The sequence below is a fragment of the Dermacentor silvarum genome, chromosome 3, assembly GCF_013339745.2.
Source record: "Dermacentor silvarum isolate Dsil-2018 chromosome 3, BIME_Dsil_1.4, whole genome shotgun sequence".
Classification (NCBI taxonomy): domain Eukaryota; kingdom Metazoa; phylum Arthropoda; class Arachnida; order Ixodida; family Ixodidae; genus Dermacentor; species Dermacentor silvarum.
The window spans coordinates 121,126,061-121,153,823 of record NC_051156.1 but is presented as its reverse complement, the minus strand read 5'-3'; the positions used below and the strand labels follow the sequence as shown (position 1 = coordinate 121,153,823).

Sequence of the window (27,763 nt, the reverse complement as noted above, 5' to 3'; positions counted from 1 at the left end):
ACAAGAAGGCAGTCCGTAGATTCCTTGGACTGCGCGCCTATTACAAGCGCTTCGTCAAGGATTTTTCACGGATCGCTGAGCCACTGACGTACCTCACGAAGGCCGACGTCGAGTTCAAGTGGGAGACACCGCAAGTTGAAGCATTTGAAGAACTGAAGCGACGCCTGCAATCGCCGCCAATACTTGCACATTTCGACGAAAACGCCGATACCGAAGTGCACACCGATGCAACCAGCGTAGGACTAACGACGTCCTTGTGTAGAGGAGTGACGGACTAGAAAGGGTTGTAAGTTACGCTAGCTGGTCAATCTGGAAGGCGGAAACAAATTATTCCACAACCGAAAAGGAGTGCCTCGCCATCATCTGGGCTACTTCAAAGTTTCGCCTCTACCTCTATGGCAGGCCCTTCAAAGTTGTGAGCGACCACCACGCCTTGTGTTGGCTAGCTAACTTGAAGGATCCTTCAGGTCGCCTCGCACCATGGAGTCTGAGACTTCAAGCATTCGACATCACCGTCGTTTACAAGTCAGGGCGAAAGGACTCTAACGCCGACTGCTTGTCTCGTGCCCCCGTCGAACCGGCGCCACAGGACGACCAGGATGACGACACTTTGTCGGGACCCATCAGTCCTTGTCTACTTGCCTTGCGCCCCCGTCGAACCACCGCCACAGGACGACCAGGATGACGACACTTTCTTGGGACCCAACAACAGTGAGCTGACCCGGAACTAAGGAGCCTTGTCGACTACCTGGAAGGCAAGACCGTCATTGTGCCCATGGTGATTAGGCGAGGATTGGCGTCGTTTTTCTTGGAAAACTACATTCTCTTAAAGACGAGCTTCTCGCCCCTTCGAACCAACTACCTCCTCGTGGTACCCTCAGCATTGCGTACAGAGGTTCTGCAAGCTTTCTATGACGACCCAACGGCTGGACATCTCGGTTTTTCCAGCACGCTCGCGAGTATACAAGAAAAATACTACTGGCCTCACCTCTCTGCCGACGTCGCCCATTACGTAAGGACATGCCGAGACTGTCAACGACGCAAAACACCGCCGTCAAGTCCAGCCGGACTTCTACAGCCGATTGAGCTACCTCGCCGACCGTTCCAGCTGATCGGGATGGACTTACTGGGGCCTTTTCCGACGTCGACGTCCGGGAATAAATGGATCGTCGTAGCTACGGACTGCCTCACCCGCTACGCCAAAACAAGAGCCTTGCCCAAAGACAGCGCCGCCGAGGTAGCCCGAATCTTCGTTGAGAACACCCTCCTGCGTCACGGTGCCGCAGAAGTCATCACCGACAGAGGTGCGGCCTTTACGGCAGATCTAACTCAAGCCATCCTGCGATACAGCCACACAAGTCATCGCCGGACCACCGCCTACCACCCACAGACGAATGGCCTCACCGAGCGCCTAAATAAAACCATCGCCGACATGCTGGCAATGTACGTCGACGTCGAACACAAGACGTGGGATGCCATCCTTCCTTAAGTGACCTTCGCATACAACACGGCCGTGCAAGAAACGACGCACATGGCGCCGTTCCACCTGGTCTACGGTAGGAACCCGGCAACGACGCTTGCCGCCATGCTACCGGACGTCACCGACGAAGAAAATATCGACGTTGCCACGTATTTGCAGCGTGCCGAAGAAGGTCGACAGCTCGCCCCCCTGAGCATCAAGAACCAGCAGAGGACCGACAGCCGACACTACAATCTTCGACGACACTACGTCGCGTACCAGCCCGGCGACCTTCTTTGGGTCTGGAGTCCGATACGCCGACGAGGACTTAGCGAGAAACTGTTGCGTCGCTATTTCGGACCATACAAGATAGTCCGACATATTGGCGCACTGGACTATGAGGTCGTACCAGACGGCATTTCGCAATTACAGCGGCGCCGGGCACGCCCTGAAGTCATCCACGTGGTGTGTCTTAAGCCTTTCTACGCCCGCTAAAGAACTTCGGTACTTTGTTACTTTGTTATTGTTTTTGTTTATTGTTTTGTACTTTGTTGTTTTTTTCTCCCTCTCTGTACGCGTGGTTTTGTTTTCGCTTTCTTGTTTGTAGCATCGGGACGATGCTTCTTATTGGGAGGGTATTGACACGTATACATGTTTATCTTTCACCGGTGACCGCTTTACACCGGCTAACAAATGTTAAACATTATCGCTAGGCACAGGACACGCCTGCATGTATCGGAAGTTTCTCGAACGTTATCGATGCTTCTATCCGTTGTCTCTTGTCACCGACGCTCATGTAATCTGATTGTATGAGCTACGCCAAGTATCTAGAACTTTCTGGAAGACATGCGGGTACCAGGGATTGTTCTGGGGCCTTCAATGACTCATGTATAAAAGCCGACGCGTTTCGCCGCTGATCAGATTTCGACGATCGCCGACTTTATTCGCCGCTTTCGTTGTGCTTCAAGTGTAGCTTGCTTTTGTGGGCACATGTTCGCCCAATAAATAATCAGTTTCGTCATACACAGTTTTACGACTGTTTACTTCAGCGTCACTACCACGTGACGGTATGGGAATCTGCTGATCAGACTATCTGAAGTAGAGCACTGCACGGGCCGGTTTTTAAGTCCGGGCCGGACCCGAGTCCGAAAGTACCATACTTTGGCCGGCCCGGTTCTGTTTGGCCCATTAGGCTTTTTGCCTTTACGAAGCTAGCTCGAGTTCTCGATTATTGTGAAGATACCGTCATGTGATCAACGGCCGCCGGGCGGTCTTCAAGCTGCATCAACGCAGGTTTTTGCCCTGCATTCCTTCTTGCTGGTTACTTTATAATTTAACTGTGAGAGAAATAAACATTTCATTACTAGCCGAACACGCACAGATTATTATGTGAATATTTCGTATGAAAACAAACCATACAATCGACAGTTAAGAAAATAGGGAGGGATCAGGCTAACAACCACCGGGAGTGGCAGAACCCCGGCTTACATTTAGGGATGAAGTTGTAGAAAAGCACATCTGTTGATGACCATGCTCGTGCTTTAAAGAGTGCGGCAACATTATATAGCGAAGGCATAGGTGAACACTACCGTACACGCCGCGGCCCGCCATTCAATCTCACTTTTGAATCTCATATAGTCATTCGGATACCGTGTTGGAACTCGAGCCAATAATTTTGGCGCGAATGTAAATTTAGATACGCTGGTTACTGGCTTTCAGGAATACGATACAGAAATTGTTGACCCACAAGGCTAACGCTCATCATATTTTCATACGGAACATGCCATTTTTATTGCTTTATTCGGCTTCATTTTAATTATGTCAGTTGTTTAATCGACAATTTAGGCATCCTTGTTTAGAAATATACGCAAATTTAGACTCTGTCTAATTGTGCTTCAGTACAGTGCATCTACAACGTAGGCTTTCCTTGTTGTTTTTTTCTCCGTCCAGAATAAAGTATGATCTGCTTCCTTATTCACGTAAATTCGCAGACAACACACCTAGTGCTACAAAAACATATACAAGGCTGCGAACACGAGGGTCGAGCCACTTAACGAGTGGAAATGGCATTCAAAATAAAAATTTACTGAGGCAATAAAATGCTCTGCATTTCTATTTTGTTTTTCATATTCCCCTCCCTAATGTTGAGAAATTTTGCAGCATCCGCGTCGACTTAAAGCATTTGTCTAATAACAATATACACTTGAAAGTCTCAGTTTAATTAGTTGGGCTAATTGTGCAGTAACCTACGGCAGAATATTCAACTCGCTTGAAAATATAACGAAGAAAATTAATGGAAACGAGTAGGAAGTTGCCCTGTGCCATAGGATACAAAAAAGTTGCAAATGAACTTTTCAGAATTTATTTGCTACAATTGTATCGAGGTACTCTAAGTAATTCTTGAAAACTTATTTAATTTTTGTTTTTCCTTTAAAATGATCGCGCCGAAAATGTAGATATTTTTCTGCAGCAACAAAATATTGCAGTTGACTCGGCCTCTAGGCACGTCTTCAGGTCTTGAAAAATGTAACGAGCTCTATCGAAACTCATCTCATTGATTCCTGTTAAGGATAGCTCGGACACCTGAAACAGTCTAATGAATGTTTTTGCAGCGACTCTCACACCAATCCAATAGTTTTCCATTTCTTTAGCGCGACTGCAATGCATATATATTTCTAACTCTTTGTCAGGTTGATTCGAATCTGTGATGCCTAGCAACTCTTAAAGTTTACCTTTCGCCGCTATTCCCACCCATCCAAATGTGTTTCCCCTGGTCGATAGGCGGCGCCGCTGTCGAAATCATACTGCTACCTCCATCAAACTTCGGGTCGCCCGTCACATTGCTGAGCACGATGACCTCTAGGAATTCGAGGTATTAATAGGCTGGGAACAATGTGGACAAGAGTTCGTTAGTGTCGCGAAGACGAAAGAATTCCTGCAGAAGCCATGTTAAATGATTATCGAAGTTAATGCGATTAACATTCACACAATCTAGCGAGCAAGAAGCGACACGCCGTGTTAGCTAAGACACCTTTATTTAGAATCCGTAGTGTTTCTCCTGATGTTTCAAGTGATTCGGCTATATGCGGCCATGCACTGTCTCCCTCATTGACCCGCTTTGTTATGACCATCGCTCGCCAATGTTACCTCACGATGCTAGAACAAGGACCGCAGGCCGACGGCGCATGCAGTGACGACGATAGAATTACGAGGTAGGAATGATGTCGATAGAACGACGAAGGCATATGAGGACGACGACATGGCGACGATGAGATGATTCTGAAGTGATGGCGATAAATAATTGCGACGGAATACAATGCCATGACGCCGGTGTTCTAATCTCGATTGATTGACAATAATTGCACAATACTAGCGGAATGAAATAGAAATTATGCTGATGGAACCTGAGGTGGTATGACGACCAAAGCATTTAGTAATTTTTAGCCAACCAGACACGCTTCTGAATAACATACCAGCCTTCTCCCTTTTTTTTCTCCTATTCCTTCCCAAGACGCTTTACAAACATATCCTCGGCCGTTGAGCTCAGTACGCCGGTGCTCCAGCTCATTAGGCCACGATCACACGTTTACAAACGTATCTTGCCAACAATATATTATTCAAGCTCGAACTTAGGGGGAACATTGACCTTGGGGGCTCCTATCGAAATACATGGGAAATCGGCAATAGTTTCTCAGAGCAACCGATGCACCAAATCTGATGAGTTATGTTGAATTTAGAAGAAAAAGTTGAAATGTAGTGATTGCAGAAAGGAATAGGTTGGTCTACTTTTTTTACGTAAAATTTCAAAGAATTGCCAAATTTCGAAAAAGGAAACTTGACATATAGAGCTATGTACCTCAGCAGCTAAAAATGATATCGGAATTCTGTAAGCTGCACCTCATAATACACCCAAAGCGCAAAGAAATCATATATCATACGCCATCCTGAAATATACCACTATGTTGTGAATGTTGCATTTGCAAAACCATTCCAAATATTACAACAAATTGACGTAAGTTTTAAGGTATAGCAAAAAAAATTGTGCGCTTTTGAGGCTCCAACGGGTGCAGTTTATAGAAATGCCATATTTGTTTTTAATGGCTGAGTTGCGGATTTGGAAACTTCATGCGTCTATTTTTTTTTCAAGTTTACGAACATCCTGCGATTCTTTGAAAACATTGCACTATATAAACGAAAATTCTATTTGCTGCAGTCTCTGTAATTTAACTTTCCCTCTTAATGCAACAGATTTCATTCAAATTGATTCAGCGCTTTTCTCATAAAAGCATTCCTGCATTTTACGTGTATTTGAGAATCCGGCATCGGGGATAGGCTCGAGCTAAAGCTTCCTTTTAAACAATGGATCACGCCAGTTCTATAGGAAACCCATGAAACAGAACCCTGACGTATATGCAAGACCGTGGCCATAGTGGTGCACAAAAAAAAAGTCTGCTCAAGGAAAAAATATATCTTCAACAGAAGCTTCGCGGGAGCCTTTATCTCGGCCAGACATCTCTCCAGAATGCGGACGAGCTTTATGGCCAGGTGTCTAGCAAAACCGTCGATTCATTGTCAGTAGAGCAAGTAGCTGGCCGTCTTCGAGATAACGCTGATACACAAGTGTGTTTCACCTCGGTGCGTTTCCAAGCAGCGAGGTGAAGCGACAGCTTCAGGGTGTGTTTCTTTTTATTGCGATTTCTTTATTTGTGCGTCATAGCATACGTCATAGCGGGAATTTCGAATTCTTTAAGGTCGATACGCCACGTGGTGGCGAAAAAAGGAAACTGTACGAAATGTCCCTAATTCCTGGTATTGCAGCATACGGTGCGCGGCCGCCATATTATCGCAAATTGTTGGACACTATACGGAGCCTGTCGACAACACAGTGCTGCGGCGCGGCTGCATTTCGATGGGGGCGAAATGTAAAAACATCCGAGTACCGTGCATTGGGAGCACGTTAAAGTACCCCAGGTTGTCAAAATAATTCCGCAGTCTTCCATTTGGAAATGCCTCATAATCATATCGTGGTTTCGGCACGTAAAACCCAAGAATCTAATCTAATCTCACGACGAAAGCGAAGCAGACGGCAGAAATTCGCCTGAAGTGTCCATATTGCAATATGGACACACGCAGTATGCAGTGAATATTGATACATGCAATATTCGTGTGTTCAAATATTTGCTACCCGCCGTGGTTGCTCAGTGGCTATGGTGTTGGGCGGCTCAGTACGAGGTCGTGGGATCGAATCCAGGACCCGGCGGCCACATTTCGATGGGGGCGAAATACAAAAACACCCGTGCACTTAGATTTAGGTGCACGTTAAAGAACCCCCAGGTGGTCCAAATTTCCGGAGTCCCCCACTACGGCTTGCCTCAATCATATCGTCCCTTTGGCACCTAAAACCCTACATTTTAATTAATTTAATTTAAAATATTTGCTATCGCAATAGAAAATCCCGTGTTCAGTTGTGGGATTGGCCGGATAAATATCCCCCAAAACAAGAGCCCGACACTTTACCAATTGTTATAAATTGTTGTTTTCGAAGCATCTAAGACTTCTAAAAAACATCCGTCGTGTTTTATTTAGAATTATCTGCAAGCTGTGCAATTTTTGTAGACAGCCAACTATAAAACCAGGATACGCGACGTCTTTCAGCATTTCTTTTTTTTTTTTGAGTATTGGTGCACGCAATCTCGCCCAAGGAAATAAGTTAAATGTAAGTACAAAAGGGCCTTTTCAATTACATGTTACCGGTGACCTTGGGAATATCAGCTGCTTCAACTTCCATGTACACGGTGCCACTGACGACTGAGAATAGGTCCTGCAACAAGAAATAGCATCGGTATTTATATTTTTAAAATAACGCAGCGCGTCAGTGCGCATGTAAGACGAGACAATTCTTCACTTAGGGACTGAATCTTTTCAGTCACATTAAAACAACGCTGCAGGAAAACTGTCGCCTATTTATTCTGCCACATTATGTCATCAGCCTAAGCTAATCCGCTATAGAGTCATGGTAAAGAACCTGCGTATAATACTTTTTTTGTTATTCGACATTTTATTCGATTCGCTCGCCTAATATCTCCTCGTAACATATTCCGGTACGTCGAATGCGCGGGGTTTTATGGGGATGCAACACATGATACACAGCGTTAGCACATTGGATTTTGCATAAACGAGCGATATACACGCATGCCATGCGTTGCAAATAATTTGTTCGAAGTTCCTTAAAAATAGGAAAGATGAGGTAAATAAACCACATAGTCACACATTTGAAAGTCTCCATGTAGTAATTGGTCAAGCGATTACACAAAATATACTAAATAAGCTTTAAAATTATGCGACCGGAATGGGAGCTTGTTAAGGACTCTCGCGAGAGAATTGGTCCACCTCTGAGGCCCAAGCAGTCACGTCACTCATGGGAGTTTGCCATGGGCTTGACAGCTGGGCTCTAGGGCTGCTCAGTTTCAGTTTTCTGCGTGAGATTCACTACGGTGTGATTTACTGCGTGTGGAATTCACTACGGTGTGGCAATTACCACCATTCACCTCTTGCATTTCTCGAAACGGTTATGTGTTTCGGGTGACATGCATCAAGTGTTTCATTTTGAGCAATCGCATGGCTCTTAAGGTTTCAAAGATAAGTACTCTAATTTTCCTTATTATTTGTTTAAATAACTGCAATCAGTCCTCTTCAAATGTGCTACTCTGTGGCAAAAGGAATCTAAAACAATTGTTTAGTTGTCTCATCATCCCTGGTATTAAACAACATCGAACGCATTTCGTGACGCACCCATTATTAAAGAACAGGAGATGTCATGTTACCCTGAACAGGAATTGAATGCGCAACCCGGTAATCGGCAATTGAAATGCAATACTCAGAGCGGGCTGCCGCCAGCTATTTTTTTTTTTTGCACCACCTGTGGAAACTGGGGAAACCAAGCTATTGAATTGTGGTCTACCCGCCGCGGTAGCTCAGTCAGCTAAGGCATTGCGCTGCTGAGCTCGAGATCGCGGGATCGAATCCCGGCCGCGGCGGCCGCATTTCGATGGAGGCGAAATGCAAAAACGCCCGTGTGCTTGCGTTGTAGTGCACGTTAAAGAACCCCAGGTGGTCAAAATTAATCCGGAGCCCTCCACTACGGCGTGCCTCATAATCAGAACTGGTTTTGGCACGTAAAACCCCAGAAAGAAGAAGAATGAATTGTGGTCTACTATGAAAGCGGGAACCTTTGTGAAGCATTATGACTGCATTTTATCCACAAACATTATGACTGCATTTTATCCCAGCGCTACCCCGGTGACGCAAAAAGCGCCGGCCGTCATGCAGTACGGTGACTACGTTTGAATTTGCTGAGAACTGTAAACGTTATGTGTAGTCCTGGAAAACGAAGCGCAATCCCACTTCGTCAAGTTTTCCGTTATCGCTTGGCTTCTTTAGAAGTGGAGGAATTGTTCCATCATTCTGAACCACGTGGTTTCCAGCGTCGACCCTCGACAGATGTTGTCGCTACAATTCGTTTGCACTCCGCGGCAATTTACGACAATCGTATTGTCTCCTTCAATCGAGACACGGCGCTGTGCTGAACTCTGTATGAATGCAAAAACAGCTTTAATTTGAGGGTCGTTGGCGAACACGGAGATTAGTTACACCTTATTCGGAAGCCAATCATAAACAAACCCAGGCATGCTTCTTGTATTTAAGTGGCGTCAACTGTTAAAGGAAACATTTTGTAGAGCACGTCCGAACGCCGGCAACAGAACAATTTCCGACTGTTGCGTACCGTATCGGCAGGGCACATTATTTCGTTGTTTCCATCGAGGCAGCTCCTTTCATCAGCGTCGCCCAGACGGCGACAGTGCCCGACACCGATGCTGATGGGCAAACAAACACCCCAAATCGGCAGTGCGCATCCTTTGGGCGTTTCCCCCGATGCCACCCCCTTCATCAGCGGCTGCCTACATGGCGACAGTGCCCGACACCGACCATGACAAGCTGACCGCCGCGGAGATGCCACTGATTGATGCGAGGGGCCAACTTCGGGCAATTACTACCATGGGAACGGTGACTATCTGGGTTTCCCAGAGGGCCACGCAGTTGCGGCAAATGCGAGGACGAGGGTGCAACATTAGATGTGGAGTTTTGTGAACAATACAAACCCCTGCGATTGACCGCTCCAAGGTCATCAGATTACCTAGTCGGGTCAACTAGGGAAGACAACTGTTGTATAAGCGGACACCATGGGTACAGTGGTGTGTCCTGACGTGTTCTGGTATGTGCTCAGGCATGTAGTGAACTGAGACTTTCAAAGTACTCCCTCATGGAGTGGGCTTCCATATTTGGAGCCACTGTAACATCTATGCTCTATCTAATAGCCTGGTTTCTGGGGACCAGTTCTCTGGGGTTGCTCCCAGAATAGTTGTGCCGGATGATGTTCTGGTATCAACAGTGAAGCCCACCTGAATATATACAACACCTCAGGTGGGAAACAATGTTCACTGGTCGTGTTCCAGTAAGCCGACTTCATCACCGGTGCATGGTTCACCATTTCAGAGTCTCCTTCCAGGTGTTGGTTTGGTCGCACAAACCGCAGAGACGTTCCCCGGGTCAGACATCTGTCGGACGCACATGGGATGGATACAGAACCGTGAAACGCCGATTCCGCATGGGTGAAGCTTACAAAATTTCTCGGGCTCAGCCACGACAACATGCAACCTTCCCAATCTCCTGACACAGCAGCACCAACATAGTGCTACCACTTGCAATTTCGGGCAGCTCAGCCGAAGACTGACTGCGCTCCATTGCTCTCGGCAGACCAGGTCCAGTTCTGCTCACCTATGGCACATCCCACTGCACCGCAATTGCAGGAGGAGGTGGACAGCCCGCGCTGGGTTTGCCGAGTGCCTAGTAGTTATTGAATACAACCTCTTTCTCCCTGATTGCCGCCACCGTCCTCCGACTCCAGACACACAGCGTGAGCTGTGTGTCTGTGTATCTTAGCCGTGCACGTTGCCCGTGACGTACCCCGTGGAGATCGGGAGAGCTTCCATCCAGAGGCTGCGACTCCACTCAGGCTAGATTACACGAACACGGCACCATCCGCATCGTTCAGGCACCTCTGGATCAAGAATGAATGCCGGACTCAGCCAGGGACCCGACTTCCGAGGTCTGAGCCTAATGACAGGGGTTTGCAACCAACCCCCAGCCCTAACAGCACCGTAATTGCTTCTCTCAAGGAACGCAATTTCTTACCAAGGCTTCCAGGAAGTTGGATTACAGGGGCGTACCAAAGCCCCCAGCCAAATCGGTATGGTTCCTGTTCACGCGGTTTTCCTCGTGAGCATAGAAGTTACTCTTCACTGTAGATAGATGTTGTACTGTAGAATAAACCCTTTTTTCTCTCGCTTTTACTCCCGGACGCACTCATTCTATTGGCTGAAGGATCACCGGTACAAACGCTGCCCCGAGTCCCAACAACTGGATGGCAGCCGTGAGATGAACCCTTGTGGCAACGCCAGTCGCCGGAATCTGGTTCGCGATAAATTGGATTGCCTCGGAGAGATGGATCCTGCAGTCAACGCCAGTCTTCAACATTTCATTTGCGAGCAACTGGATGACAGCAGAAAGATGCAACCTGCAGCAACCCCAGTCGCCGGCAACTGATTACCGAGCGACTGGATGACAGCGGCAGGATGCAGCCTGTAGCCAACGCCAATCGCCAACTGGTTCGCGAGTGGCTGGATGCACGCAGCGCATCATGACTGCACGGTGCAGGGTGAGTGCCTGGCTTTGCGCTTCAGTCACCGATCTTTTAGCCTAGACTCGCTAAAAATCGATAGAGCGTATATTACTGCCTATTCTGATAGTGCGGTTGTTGCACATCTCAGAAGGAAGCAGCTTTCAGCATAGATCTGAAACAGCTACTAAAGCCAGACCTTGTACCTACGTAGGAGTAATCGGGACGAGAACTACCGTAATTCGTATCAATTAAAGGCAACCCAGGATTTACGTCTTCTTGGAATTTATTCAATACGGTGGAGGAAAACTTGGGGACTTGGTGCTACTTCTGTGTATAAGCGTTTGGTTTCTGCTATATTTTCCAGGCTTCAAGTTCTCTTGGGAAAACAGAATTGAACCACTGGTAGTTTTTTTTTACTTGCATTCAATTTGTGCGGGTGTCGCAGCAAGTATTGTGGAATAGCTGAGCCAAAGCCTAAAGTAGTAACCATAAACCTCGTGAGTTTGACGAGAGCTAGCTTGTTGCAGTTGTGTGAAGAGCTCGGCGTAGAGATGGAGAATGATATATGACAAGCCGTAATTGCAGCTATTTAAAAGGCAACAGTTATTAGGAATACCTTTTAATATTTTGCCAACCAAATTCTAAAAGAACCGGAAGCAACTGAGCGTGAGAACGAGTTCAAAAGACAGGACTAGGTTAGACAACTATACGAAGAGATAAAAGCTTTAAATCAAGAGATTGAACAATTGGAACAGGGTTTTGAAGGGGAGCATCAGAAACGTCAGGCACCCGTAGAAGTAGCGCACGGAAGGTGCGAAGCATTAGCAAGCACGGTTCTACCGATGGCAGAAAGAGAGGTTGATCTTTGTGAACCTAGATATATGTTCACAGGTGATGCCAGATCCGTAGGCCGTGGCGTAGCTGTTGAAGAGCCCGTTGATGGGGACCAGATTGAGCACGACGAGATACTGTTCCAATGGAATACTAGAGAATGAGCTCCGATCTGGCACAGTTATCCAGGGAGTAAGTCGCGAAGGTAGCTCTCGCAGATGTCCGAAGTGACACCGATTCGTCAAACAAGAGCACCAGTGCAGAGCCCAATCGGTCAGAAAAGTGGTCTAAAGCACAATATAGGCAGGGCAGTGCAGTTGTCGACAGATCCCAGGTATACCAGCTACGTTGCGCAAAAGAAAATAGCTGCATTCATCCTAAGTGTTTGAAACTCTCCGCCAGTCGAGGTAGCATTGAGAGGAATGATGTACCCGCAAATAATCTAGACTGTGCGGCTCAGATGGCAATCGTGACCGACGATATAAGCGCCGGTCAACCCGAGATTCGAGCGGTAGGCTCAGAAATCAGCACAAGAAAACATGCTAGGATGAACCGGCGTCGCAAAGTCAGGAATGTGGCAGAAAGGGCAACGCGGCCGAATAAAGGCGCTAAACCCAGTGGGGAGCGCAGTCAAAGGGTTATAAAGGCGCGTTTGTTTCTTGGAATGTTTCCAGACAGAACGCGTCCGAACCACCGAAGGAGGAAGAAAAGAAAGGGCCGTTCGGCGCGAAAGTGGACAAAAGCAAGGGGGCAATTATGTTCCCCCTCGTGGTGTTCTTTTCCAGGTGTACCAGGCATGACACAGAGGTGCGAGAAGGTAAGGCGACGCGAATTGGTCACGCGCGGCAGCTAAGTCGTAGCCCGACGTCCAGAAGGCATGTTGCCTGTATGTAAAGTGTCGGGGGTCCGCAGCGAGGAGAATTACCTACGTGCCCTTTATATTGCCTCGTTGACGAGGCAGGCTTTCAGACCACGCCCACCTCGAGTATGACTTAAAGATATGCCGCAACCGTAGAATAATTGGAACGAAAATCGGCGATTCAGGTTTTGTGGAAACATTTTCTTGGTATTATTTTTAGTGTTTATTTAAACGTTTTGACATCTCCAGACTAGAGATCGTTTCGATAGGCGAGCTTTGAGCTTTGTTTGGTTAGTTTATTTTAGGGTCTCACCGATATTCTAAAAGAGATGGTTTGCACGCACATAAATTTTTGAAGCTTTGTTTTCTCGATATGTGGTTCATTTTTTAAGCAGGTAGGCTTCTTTTCGATGAGACACGCTTGCAACGTCATATCCAGGTTATTTGTTTGAATGCTGTAGTGGCGCGCTTTAGTATTAGCTCACCTTGCGGAACTTTTCGCGATATTTTTTCCTTGAGAGTAAAGCACGTTTTTTGAAGGAGCGGTTATATAATCTTACTTTGTTAGAAAGTGTTTGTGCCGTTCATTTATAGCGCGACTTGCGCGGACACAAAGAAGCAAAGCGTTGGTGCTTGTCTCGCACGTGTATTTGGAGGACGGCAGCATTTTGAGTTTTGTTCGTGGAATTACTTATAAATAAAAAACCGCGAATCTGCTTCTAGTCTTGAGCGCGTAATTTGCGTAATATTTTTTCTTGTTATTTGTTTTGTGCGTGAGTCGCACGTATGAGTTGAGTTTTGACCGCAAAGTGAGAGCGACTCTGATAGTACATCCGTGAAGTCAGCGAGGCATCTGAGTGGCCCTAGTACGTGCGTTAATAACGGATGTAGACTACGAACAGACTGTTCACGGCGTTTGTGCTGCGTATGAAATATCAATTATCAATTATTTAGGGCATTTTCGACTATTCTACCTTTGCTCTCTGCAGCACAACGATATGGTTTTGTTGAACTCAGAGGTACATGAGAGCTCGCTTTGGGGGCAAAAATGTTGGGGTCGAAATTATTCAGTCAAGCGAAGCCTGGTGGTTTTAAGCGGATTTCGGCCTCTTGCTCGTCGTGTGGTGCTTTGTCACTGGGAATGACTGTTCCGTATCGGATGTTGTGAGAAGGTTGTGGACCCTCGTCTAATCTCAAAATTGTGAGCTTCAGCGAAGGTTCAGAGATTTGATGGCTGCTTTCGTGTTTTTATTAGATAAGGCAGGAGGTGCGTTGGTTTGTTCGCTAGACCCGACGAGTCTCGGTGCAAACATGGCGCTTTCCTGTGCGGTGTGGTCGTGTGTGTGCTTGTGTTTTCCGGGGAAAAAGGCCACAACGAAGTCAATGCTGGGCCCTCAAGCTCGCGTGTGTCATCGCCATCATTTCAAGAACAAACGCCGAGGTCGGGAATGAAACCGATGCTTCGGGCCTTCCGGATCTTCCGGAAGGCCCGATCTTCCGGAAGGTCGGATCTTCCTGCGGCGGAGAAGTCTGTTGCGTCCCGAAATGGCAGGGCGCATTCTTTGGTTGTTTCCATCGAGGCAGCCCCTTGCACTGTCGCCCATACGGCGACAGTGCGCGACACCAATGGTGACGGGAAAACAAGCACCCCAAATCGGCAGTGCGCATTCTTTGGGTGTTTCCCCCGATGCCATCAGCGGCCGCCTACCTGGCGACAGTGCCCGAGACCGACCATGACAAGCTGACCGTCGCGGAGATGCCACTGATTGATGCGAGGGGCCAACTTCGTGGAATTACTACCGAGGGAACGGCGATAATCTCGGTTTCCCAGATGGCCACGCAGTTGCGACAAATGCGAGGGCGAAGGTGCAACATTAGAGGCGGAGTTTCGTGAAAAATACGACCCGTCTGATTGGCCACACCGAGGTCATCACATTCCCTAGTCGTATCAACTAGGAAAGACGACTGTTTTATGAGCGGACACCATTGGTGCAGTGGTGTGTCCTGATGTGTTCTGGTATGTGCTCAGACATGTAGTCAGCTGAGACTTTCAAAGTACCCCCCCATGGAGTGGCCTTCTATATTTAGAGTCACGGTAAATGTGTAGAATAAACAATTTTTTTCTCGCTCTTACTCCCGGACTAACTCATCCATTTGCCTGATGGATCACCGGCCCAAACGCTACCCCGATATAACTGAACAACACGTTTGCAGGAGATGACTTATGGTTTGTGGCATTGACACCTGCCTACACACCTGTTCAGTGCACTGACATAGCTTCGACCAGCCTTTGCAGCTAGAGCACCAGCAAAGTGAGAACCGCGTATTGATTGCTTGATTGACTTTTATTTCCTTTTTTTTAACATAAAGGTTGCACATAAAATTATTTCTTTGTTCGCTTTAACAGTAGACCGCACTATGCTTTACTAACGCAGGCGAATACTCACGTCAAGGAATGTTTCGGCACTGCTGGTATCAAAATTTTTCCGAAGCCTCAGGTAGAATCCACCTATATTCAAAACGTCATTGTTCATCGCATCGATGAGACCTTGATCAGGACAGTACGCAGTCACGCGGATAGCTCCTTGGTGGGCATTTAGAACACCAGAGTGGGTACCGTAGGACGCGGTTAGGAATGTGTCCACGGCTGATGTGCCCGCTAAAAAGAGAGATACACAGAAAACTCTAGCGTCGTGTCGATATACCCAGCCTTATTTGTCACGAAAGATATTGAATCGAAAAAGTCAACGTGCTATCGCGCTCAGTATGAGCTATACACCGCGGGAGCGCGTGGCCAAGCGCACTGTAAGGTCGTACAGTGGCGGCGATGAGGACTTGTTTCTGAGTTATCAGGGGAAGTTTGACTGTTCCTGTGAGTGCACATCGCCTCGACTTACTTGCTTTCACTCTCGCTTCGCTTCGCCCTGTGGTGATGCCAGCTTCGAAAATGATAACTGCCGCCGTTGCTTGACGCCCAAACTTCGTGCTCGACAAGTCGAGCTTCACGAGACAGGTGATATCTAGCCTGGCGCTCTAATAAAGCAAGGCGCAGAAGTCACCGCAAGTTGCTTTTTAATTTAGCAAAGACAAGCCACAGCGTCTGCGGGAGACGCCGCGAGTCGTTTAACGGGCTCTAATGGCGAACACTATCGTGACGGCATCTTAGGTACCCACGAGGAGCGCGATTCGAAGAGAGCGCGCACGAGACCCCTGTATTGACGTCATCCTCGCGCCCGGTCTTTCGCCGCTACGCTCGGCGTGCGAAGGGGGCGGAGCTTCAACAAAAGTTTAAAGCGCGATTGCGGCGCTGCTATGCGCATAATCGAGAAAGTAACTGCAGGAGTTGAGTTATACAGTGTTAGTCTTCCGCACCCCCGTAAATCTTCGAATTCTAAAACCTCTTCAGTTTCCCTTTAAGAGTGTAACGCGATAGCATTCTAAGATCTCTGATTGCTTGTCAGGCTTCCCGGCAAATGCAGCTTTTTTTTTCACCTTCGCCTCTACGCGCCGCTACCGGAGGAGGAGGAAATAAACTTTATTGAAGACAAAGGGAGTGGGAGGGGGGAGTCGAGATCAGGCAGAGGGGGCTACAGTGGCGTGCAGCTGGTCGCGACCTTCGCCACCCAATCCGCCAGCCCGGCTTGGGTTTGAGGGTTAGTAGATTTTAGTACGGAGTCTCACACTTCCTGTGAGGGAGGTAGCCACAGGAGATTTCGTGGGGGAAGATTATTCCTGCAACCCCATAGAATATGGTGCTGATCAGCTGGATCTGTGTCGCAATATTTACATTTTGAATTATAATCGCCTTTGGGTAGATAATATAGAATTTGGGGGGGGGGGGGACATTACAGTACATGTTTGTGCCCTGCGGAGATCCTTGGCTTGCATTCTACTGAGGGAAGAATCCAGTGGTGGATATATCCGCCGGTCCTCCCTGTACGCGATGACAATTTCATTGTAGCTGTGACTGGGTGTCGTTCCACCTGGTAGCGGCCCCGGACATGCCTCCACCACTCGGTTAATTATTTATCTGGCAGCACGGTGGGCCATTTTGTTCCCGCCATTCCAAGAGTGGGCCGGCATTCAGATAAGCGTAACCTTGCCAGCCGCGGTTCACTCAGTATTTCGGAAGCTCGTGGGCCAACCGACCCTTGCATGTAACTTCTAATAGCTGACATGGAGTCCGATATTATAAAGCTGTATTGCGATGCTGCTATACCAAGTGCAATCGTGGCTTCCTCGGCTTCGTGAATGGAGCCGGCGCTTATTTTACGTGAGCTCACTGTCTGGCCTTCGTTGTTGACTGCTGCAATTGTGAACGTGTGAGCGCTCTCCTGTGCAGCGTCTACGTATATAGCTGGCTTGCTTAGTGCTAAGGCGGTGGCCGAGTGCCTCGGCCCGAGCCTTCCTCCTGCCTACATTATTTTCTCCCATGTTTTTGGGAAGGGGGGATGATAATTTCATTCCTAATGCTGTTGGGAATACAAATCTATCCGTTATGTCGGCAACGGGGCGGAGATTCATGGCTTCTAGAATTTTGTGTCCTTGAGCAGAACATGAGAGGCGCCACAGTTAAGCAGCCTTATGCGCTTCAATTATTTCTTCTATAGTGTTATGCACTCCGAGGTCTAGGAGACGCAGGCTACTGGTGCCTTTAGGGATTCCCAATGCCGTTTTGTAGACGGTCCTGATCATGGTATTGAGTATTTTCAACTCAAATTTTCGGAAATAGAGATATGGGCACGTGTAGGCCAGCCTTCTAATGAAGAAGGCTTGGACTAGTCTGCATGCCTCATTTTCTTTCACTCTCTGATTCCGATTTGTCACCCTTCTGAGCTTATTACTGAGCTGCTGGACTGTAGTTCGTAGCTTGCTTAAGGTCACTGAATTCTGGGCCTTTTCTTGGATGTACAAACCGAGAACTCCGGTATGGGTTGCCGAAAAGGCGAGCGCCATCTAGATGGTGTTATCGCAAATAACGTATCCGGGCGCGCCGCTGTTGGTACGGTACAAATGCTGGAAAAGGGGCTTGTGTCTGAGTTTCCTGGTAGCAGAATTATGTTTTCTCGTACATTCAAATTACAATGTATACGCCGCTATCATGCCTGTAGGTTGTAATAAGTCGTACTTTACGATTTTCATGACAAATTTCACTTTGAGAAATTCAATTTCAATTTTGTTCACTGCCGCCTCTGCGCCACGTGGAGGGCCTGTGTGGTCTGGCTGACTCGGGATGATTTACTCTGCCATGGACGCCTGCGCTTAGACCTACACCGACGCTGCCGCCGGATTTTCTGTGTCACTGGGCCCTCAACGCTGTCGCGTTGAAAGAGAGTTCCAGCTTGGCACGGAGGGTTCCTGCCAAGAGGAACGAAGCGTGGGGGGTGGTTGGAGGGGCAGTGGGTTGGACAATTGCGTGGTAAGTTCTCTCTAGCGGCCACAGACCAATGAATAATGACACTTTGCTACTGCGAATTCGTTTAGTAGTAGATATTCAATTGCACGTTATACCGACGTTCTTGTTCATGGGCGGGCGGCGCACACGCAGAGCATTCCCATGTGGCACGTAATTCTCCCGTCGCCGACGACCATGGCACTGGCTGAACTCTGAAGACGCACTGCGAAGAGGCATTGTTACAAGCGCCCCAGTGATGCAGGCCTACCAGTGATGACAAAAACCGGACGCTTCGTCATTACACACTCTGCATGCTACCCTATGATCCCGTTTGGACAGAACTTTACGTCGCCGACGAAGCAAAGGTCGTCGCCCTCCTTAGTATTTATTCAAAGGCACAATACGCCAATTTGGTGTCCACTTTTCCAGAAAGGTCATGTACGTCCTGTATGTAGGAAATGTGCGATTCGGTGGACGTCTGAACGCAGAATCTCATCTCCTATTTAGCGGCCTTTTGACGACCAAGTGGTCTGCTGAACAAGTTACGAAGCTTCGTTTTTCATGTCCCCCAACTGGTCAGGTCCTCTCCATGCATTTGGGACCACACGTGTGCTTTAAATTTCCTTTAAGGTAAAATATCACGATGGCTAACGTCAGCATTGCTGTTGCGGTTGCTGATGCGCTCGTGCATGGCGATTCAATCTGCAACATCCAAACCATCCGTGCCAGAAAAGGTTCTCGGGTGGCCGCGAGGGCGAAAAAATTATCTGAGGAGCCTAAGGCTGGTCGCTTCAGTGGTCATCGCGGACCAATCAAAATGGAGAACGCTTCAAAGTTCCGTGCTTGGTTGACAAAATAGGCACGCAGAGAAGCCTTCCTCCGCAGCACCACAAAAAATATATGTTACGGCGATAGCTGTATATTTACAAATTATAAGCATATAAAGGCAGGCCGCCAATGGAAACTGAACCTGGCAACGTTCAATACGCGCACCCTCTCGAGTGAGGCTAGCTTAGCAGGACTATTTGAAGAATTATCAGGCATTTCCTGGGATATTATTGGCCTTAGTGAGGTTAGAAGAACTGGTGAGTCTTACACAGTACTGACTAACGGCCACGTCCTCTGCTACAGAGGTCTTCCAGATAAGAAAGAATCCGGGGTAGGATTTCTAGTGCATAACAACGTAGCGGGCAACATTGACGAATTCTACAGCATTAATGAAAGGGTAGCAGTCGTCGTAATAAATCTGAATAGGAGGTACAAAATGAAGGTAGTACAAGCCTATGCACCAACCTCTAGTCACGATGATGAAGAAATTGAACAGTTTTATGAAGATGTTGAACTAGCAATGAGAAAGGTGCGAACTCAGTATACTTTAGTCATGGGCGACTTCAATGCAAAAGTGGGGAAAAAGCAGTTTGGTGAGCAAGCCATTGGCAACTACGGCATCGATTCTAGGAATGCAAGAGGAGAGATGTTAGTAGAATTCGCGGAAAGGAATAGGCTCCGAATAATGAATACCTTCTTCAGGAAGCGCAGCAACAGGAAGTGGACCTGGAAAAGCCCTAATGGAGAAACAAGGAATGAAATAGATTTCATACTCTCTGCCGATCCAAGCATAGTGCAGGATGTAGAAGTGTTAGGTAAGGTTAAGTGCAGTGACCATAGGTTAGTGAGGTCTAGGATTTCTCTCAATTTGAAGAGAGAGAGAGTGAAATTAGTCAAGAGGAAACAGGCCAACCTAGAGGCAGTAAGGGTAAAAGCAGACCAATTCAGGCTGGTGCTCGCAAACAAATATGCAGCTTTAGAACAGGAAGATGAAGATAACATAGAGATAATGAACGAAACCGTAACTAGGCTGATCTCAGAAGCAGCAATTGAAGTGGGAGGTAAAGCACCAAAGCAACCTGTAGGGAAGCTCTCCCAAGAAACAAAGGACCTAATAAAGAAACGACAAAACATGAAAGTGTCCAACTCAAGAGACCAGATAGAATTCGCTGAACTGTCAAAACTGATCAACAAGAAGAAAGTAAGGGATATTCGAAATTATAACGTGGGAAAAATTGAGGAAGCCATAAAATATGGACGCAGCATGAAATCAGTAAGAAGAAAACTAGGCATAGGACAAGGCAAGATGTATGCACTGAAAGATAAGCATAGTAATATCATCAGCAATTTCGATGACATAGTAAAAGCAGCAGAAGAATTCTATACTGACCTGTACAGTAGCCAAAACAACCAAGCTTCTTCCATTCGAAATAGTGATGAACCGGATACAGAAGCTCCTTCTATAACTAGCGATGAAGTTAGAAGGGCCTTGAAAGACATGACCAGGGGAAAAGCGCCTGGAGAAGATGGAATAACAGTAGATTTAATCAAAGATGGAGGAGATATCATGCTTGAAAAGCTTGCGGCCCTTTATACGAAATGCCTCACAACTTCAAGTGTACCAGAGAGCTGGAAGAACGCCAACATTATACTTATCCATAAGAAGGGAGACGTTAAATAATTGAAGAACTACAGACCCATTAGCTTGCTTTCAGTATTGTATAAAATATTCACCAAGATAATTTCCAATAGAATCAGGACAACACTTGACTTCAGTCAACCAAGAGAACAGGCTGGCTTCAGGAAGGGATATTCTACGATGGACCATATCCATGCCATCAATCAGGTAATCGAGAAATCTGCGGAGTACAATCAACCTCTCTATATGGCTTTCATAGATTATGAAAAGGCATTCGATTCAGTAGAGATATCAGCAGTCATAGAGGCATTGCGTAATCAAGGAGTGGAGGAGGCATACGTGAATATCTTGGCAAATATCTACAAGGATTCCACAGCTACCTTGGTTCTCCACAAGAAAAGTAGAAAGATACCTATCAAGAAAGGGGTCAGGCAAGGAGACACAATCTCTCCAATGCTATTCACTGCATGCTTAGAAGAAGTATTCAAGCTCTTAGACTGGGAAGAATTAGGAGTGAGGATCGATGACGAATATCTCAACAACCTTCGGTTTGCAGATGACATTGTCCTATTGAGCAACAATGGAGAGGAATTACAACAAATGATTGAGGACCTTCATCGAGAAAGTGCAAGAATTGGGTTGAAGATGAATATGCAGAAGACAAAGATAATGTTCAATAGCCTGGCAAGCGAACAAGAATTCAGGATCGCCAGTCAGCCTCTAGAATCTGTAAAGGAATATGTTTATCTAGGTCAATTACTCACAGGGGACCCTGATCATGAGAAAGAAATTTACAGAAGAATAAAATTAGGTTGGAGTGCATACGGCAGGCATTGCCAAATCCTGACTGGGAGCTTACCACTGTCGTTGAAAAGAAAAGTGTACAATCATTGCGTTCTACCGGTGCTAACATACGGGGCAGAAACTTGGAGGTTAACAAAGAAGCTCGAGAACAAGTTAAGGACCGCACAAAGAGCAATGGAACGAAAAATCTTAGGAGTAACGTTAAGAGACAGGAAGAGAGCGGTGTGGATCAGAGAACAAACGGGGGTAGACGATATTCTAGTTGACATTAAGCGGAAGAAATGGAGCTGGGCAGGCCATGTAATGCGTAGGATGGATAACCGGTGGACCATTAGGGTTACAGAATGGATACCAAGAGAAGGGAAGAGCAGTCGAGGACGGCAGAAGGTCAGGTGGGATGATGAGGTTAGGAAATTCGCAGGCGCAAGTTGGAATACGCTAGCGCAAGACAGGGGTAATTGGAGATCGCAGGGAGAGGCCTTCGTCCTGCAGTGGACATAAAATATAGGCTGATGATGATGATGATGATGATGATGAATCGCAGCCACAAGTATCTGCGAAAGATGCAAGGCTCTCGGGTGCCTGTGACAACTTCCTAGCTGTTGCCTTCGTCGAATCGACCGTAGCAGTCCCTCCACTGTTACGTCAAATTATGTCATACTGAATTTTGTGTACGCCGGGCTGGAAAGTTTTATATACCGGGTGTTTCAGCGAACCCCTTCAAAAATTTTTAAAGGTTGCCTGGGGTAGATAGCACTATTATAGTTCATGAGCTGGTCTACTAAGAGCCGGACATTTGCTGCAAAAAAAATGAAATGCATATTCAACTAATTAACAAAATTCACTGGTTAAATTTATATTTATTACGATATAGACCATATTGCAATTTACAAGCTCAAAACCAGCATTACAGTGCATGCAGTCAGTTCTCCAACGCGGCTGTCATGAACAGTTGACATACCAAACCATGAAGCTTTCACCACCACGTCCAACAAAAGGCCACGAGGTTGTCTTTCAATGCGTACCTGGTCATTGTAGAATCAGTGGCAATGATTCCGCAGAAAATGCTGCTCGCACATCACACCAATAAGAGCACAGCGTTTCAATTCCGCTTTCGAGGACAGACGCCGCAAGACAGCTTCGACACCTGGCACGCAGTCTCTCACTGACCGAGTGGAACTCGCCAAACTTAAGACTTAGACGACTGCATTGATTAAACCCCTCACTCCAACTCCGACCTCCATTCGGTCTTCCTCGACGTGAAGCGAAGACGTGAAGCTTCGCTTCTATGTCGCCTTTGGTTAGGAGTCACCTTCACAAAGGCATACTCTACAATAATTGGAGTGACCGACAGTGCAGCATGCGAGGTCTGCGGCACCGACAAATCCATCGACCACCTGCTGTGCCAATGTCCACGATATGCCCCAGAAAGACAACAACTTGCAGAAAGATAAGAATTTTCCGCGCAGGTGCTGCTGGAACACCGCCCCATCGCTCGTCACCCCATAAAGCGGTGAAGGCACTTTTGTGCTTCTTGAGGACGGCAGGCTTGTGTCAACGTCTATGACTATTAGTGTAATAACACAGGCGTCAGCGAACTCACCGCTAATTTCCCTTCTTCCCTTCCCTCCTCTCCCTGTCATATTTGTGTTCACCTTTCCCATTCCCCGGGTGTAGGGTAGCCAACCGGACGTTATTCTGGTTAACCTCCCTGCCTTCTGCCTTTCTGTTTCCTCCTCCTCGACAAGTTCTAGCCATGGAGTTCGCTAGGCGAATCCACTTGTAACGAATGGCGTTCCAGTTAATTTTGTGCTTCAATGCGTAGAACGACTTTTTGTTAAGAAAGTAACTGAACGCCAATGCATTTCTCCGCAAAGTTGAGGTCATTGCGGTTAATACTGATGTTCATATTCCCGCTGAGTCAGGTCAGTGGCGTTAGGCAGCTGAACTCGAGGTCATGGGTTCGATACCGGTCTCGGCCACCGTATTTCCGAGGGGGTCGGGATGCAAGAACGCTTGTGCGCCGTACATTGGGTGCACGGGTAAAGAACACCAGGCGGTGAAATTCATTCCAGAGTCCGCCACTACGGCGTGTTTCGTAATCACATCGTTGTTTTGGCAGGTAAAACTCCTGGTTTAAATTTCCAACTGAGGCGCGCATATCTGAAATTAGATTATGACGTATACTCACGGCCTCATGATGCTCTTTGTAAGCTGCCTAATGCCAAAGACATGCCATTTACTTTTCAATTTTTCATGGATATTTTCTTCGGCACCTATGCTCTTTCTGTTTCAAACAGAGTCAGAACAGAACATGGTCTTGGAGGATCGAAAGTGTTTATGAAAGACGCAAAGTCAGGTAGTCACCAGGGCTTAGGATGTGAGCGTTAAATTCTGTCGTGCTGAAATGTTTTTTTTTTCTTAAGTGTACGTTTGGCACTTCCAAAGTTGTTGGGATGCCCTGGTGTTCCTGATCGTGCAACGTAAGTATGATTTATATTTTTTTGTTGCTGATATTCATGAACTATCTGGCGCAAAAGCCTCCTTCGTTTAGGCGGCAAAAAAATAATGTCTCATACGGACCCTGTAACACTCCTGCTTCTAACAGAGGAAACTAATGCAGAAAAACAAGCCCAGAGCGGCCATGCATGGACCCGTCAAGCGCCCGGATGCCGCAATGATAAAACGATTTTACGCTTGCGCGCTGCTGCGGCGTCCGACCAAGCAAAAGCTGAAACTAAAGATAATAATAGGATACAACATGTTTTTATTCTGTGGTGAATAAATAAAGTGTCACGGTATTCAATGTATCTGCCTCTCTTCCATTCAGTACGAGTAAAGTTGAGTTATCAGTACGAGTCATGTACACAGTAAGCACAGCTGACGAAATCCGATTAGAGAAAAAGCGCCATCCCCAGCCTTGCGAGATTTAGCGGCGCCATCTGGTTAAGCCGCCTGTAAATGCACACACATAGCTAGACCAAGCTTAAGAAAAACCCCTCAGATATTTCTCGAAAATCTATGGAATTAACTTTGGAAGTTTACATGCATTCTATACAAATGTGCTAGATGCAGATGCTCATTTTTGCATCAAGCTTTGAGTATGTGCATTGCAAAATAGAACAAACTCATCCATTAAAAAAATTAATGCGCTCTCCCCAGTATCATGGCGGCGTGATCGCGGTCCCCACCTTTGTACCGAGCTCTTCGTCTAGATTTGGCTATATTAACTTTATGTAAAATTAAAGAAATCAGCTCTGCGAAAACTCACTGTGGCCGGCCAGGGTTATTTCGCCTTGGCTGTCGAACTCCAACGCTTCCTTCATGGCATACACGTCGCAAAGTTTAAGCCCCACGAGCTTGCTTACGAGAGTCGGATTTGGCGGTGTAAGAAATTCGATGAGGCATATAATTGGATTGTTGACCGAACCTGGAGCCGAAAGAGCATACGTTTTCTCATTATCAACAGAAACATGATCTCCATTAAACACGGCGGCTGCGCTGTAGAAATTCATAATAAGAGCGAAAAACGAATTTTATTTTCAGAAGCTCCTAATGAAAGCTACTGAGATACTTTCACATAAAAAATAGGCAACAACTTGTGCCACCTTGTAGAATCACGACGATTACCAGTAAAGTTGTTACTTTCGAGCAGGTGCAATTAACAATTCAGTTGCCTGTACTGGAGCCACATAATTTAAAACGCTACTCGCTTATGAATGGCCTGTTGGAAACCTTGTCCACATACGAGTATAACCCTTTCAAACACTTGTTAGGAAGTTTCTTTCGAAGGCAGTAATTCTTCCACGCATCATTTGCTGCACGAGAGCGCTGTCCATGATATTTCCCCAGTTTTCAATAAAGTTAACCTTTGCGGCACTTATAATGCACGCAGGGCAGCGGTAAAATTGTGCTTCATCCAGGAAACACACCTAGAGCGCCCTGGAGTACTTGCGCATGTAATTTATTGCAAGTACCAGAATTATTTCTCATAAACATTGATAGTTGCCGACATATCACCCATATTGTACCTTTATTGTTCAGAATATAAATACGGTGTCTCGTTTAGTACACCGGGGCAACCTACTGCACATCTTGTATAATGGATAAACATAGGAAAAGAAGAGGGTTCGGCAGATATTTACAACGCAGGCCATTTAGACCAGGAAGGTATTGTTACACATTACACTTAGAATGGCCGCCGTTGCTACGAAACACAATCTTGCAAAAAAATGTTCTGAGTGTCAAGGAATCTATACTTGTTAGCGTCTGTGCTGTGGCTTTACTCAAGCAACGTATTAAAACAAAATAGACGTTTCGCCACCTATCTGGGTAATATCGTTCGTACAGAGAAGGTGTAATAGAGTGAATACATCCTACTTATCGTCGAAGCAGGCCGACCGGTCAAGGCCGATAAACCCTGATGCAACAGATTTTCTGGGGCCCCATCAATGCTCCCTTGCCAGCGTTTTCACATTATTGAAATTAAATACGTGTCCTTTCTCTAGCAATGATGGACCAGCTAGATTCATTATATGTAACCGCAGCCAAGGCTTTAACTTTCTCGTGCTCCCTGAATATTACCTTAGTAGGAACTAAATGGTGCATCCGTAAAGGAATTAATTTTCTAGCCGTCTTTTTCCGTAAACTGACCGAAAAACGGGTCAACCGAAAGGTTTAGCTGAAACTACACAAACATTAGCAACAGGAAATTGAAGAAAACAAAATAGGTATGCTACTGAAAGTACAATACATTCTCTGCTTTCTCTCACAGTATTTTTTTTTTCAGTGGGCATGACACGTAGAAGCAACCGCGCTATCAAATATGGGAACGTTGTTATTCGTTGTTATGTCGTTCTTAGGTCGAAATCATGTACCCGCCTTATTTCGTCGATAATAATTCATTGTGGAATGGGAAAAGCGTATTAGTTATATTGACGCGAGATAGGCTGGCACCTGCGGCCGCCGGCCGCTGCAACGAGAACGACGAAGTGTGTTCTGAAACGCGCGCTCTCCGAGTGTCAGCCTATATTGAAAAGAACACCGTTTTGCCAAGGTCTCGATTGCTATCTTCGTGACATTTTCATGTGGAGGTGCTGGGTTTATAAATGATACGATCGCCCGAGACGCAGCGTACTCCTGACTCGTCGCCAGTGCGTAGTCCGACAGACCTCACCCCGGTACACGTCCGTACCAGCCGTCGTCTTCAGGGGCTCCAGCCACAGCACGGTCTGCTACCTGATCCTACCAGGACGATGCACCAACCGTCTACTGCTGCGCTTGCTGCGCCGACACAGGTCCTTTTGAATCAGCCGCAAACACCCAATGTGTTCCACGGAGGTGCTCTTGAAGACGTCGAAGACTGGCTCGACCACTTCGAAAGGGTAGCCGAATTCAACGATTGGTCCCAAGAGCGCAAGCTGCGTTATGTGTACTTCGCTCTCGGGGATTCCGCAAAGACGTGATTCGAAAACCACGAGACGACACTGACATCGTGGGACGAATTTCGTCGGCAGTTAGTTGCCGCCTACACCAGCGCCGACAGAAAGGAGAGAGCGGAGTTGGCGATGCAGGCAAGGATTCAAGCCCCTAATGAGAGCGTCACGACCTACATTGAAGATATGGCTCGGCTCTTCAGACGTGCAGACGCTTCAATGCCCGAAGACAAAAAAGTTTGACACCTAATGCGAGGCGTAAAGCAGGAAATCTTTGCCGGCCTTATCAGCAACCCACAGACTACGCTTGCAGCCTTTCTCGCTGAAGCCACTGCAATGGAAAGGGCACTACAACAGCGCGCCAGCCAGTACAATCGAAACGTGACATCAATTTCGAGTGGCATCCCTAACGTGACACTGGGAAGTGACGTCAGCGACCTGAGAGAATTAATAAGAGCGGTCATAAGAGAAGAACTCCAAAAAATGCAGGCGGTCGAGCTCCCGGTCGCGCGACTTTCTGTGGCGGAGATGGTGCGAGACGAAATCAGGCAAGCCATCCAAGTTCCTGAACGCTTCGGGGCACCACAGCCGCAGGAGCAAGTTAGGATGACATATGCGGAAGCCGTACGACGTCCGTCGCTGTATAATACATCAAACGTCGTGTGCACCAGGGAACAGACAGAAGTCGGGTTCAGCCGTCGTAATGCGCCGTTTATCAACGAGTTTAGGCCAAGAAAGAGTGATGTCTGGCGCGCTCCTGACCACAGTCCACTC

At 46.9% G+C, this 27,763-nt stretch overlaps 1 long non-coding RNA gene across 2 annotated transcripts in view; it reads right to left on the bottom strand.

Moving 5' to 3' along the window:
- Nucleotides 1-15,425: 15,425 nt before the first annotated feature.
- LOC125943967 (uncharacterized) overlaps nucleotides 15,426-27,763 on the bottom strand; it is a 46,146-nt gene continuing 33,808 nt past the window's right edge. For both annotated transcript variants that reach the window (XR_007466031.1, XR_007466030.1), the window contains exons 2-3: nucleotides 24,826-24,984; nucleotides 15,426-15,547 (exon numbers count right to left, since the gene is read on the bottom strand). This is a non-coding gene — a long non-coding RNA (uncharacterized LOC125943967). The remainder of the gene's footprint in view (nucleotides 15,548-24,825; nucleotides 24,985-27,763) is intronic.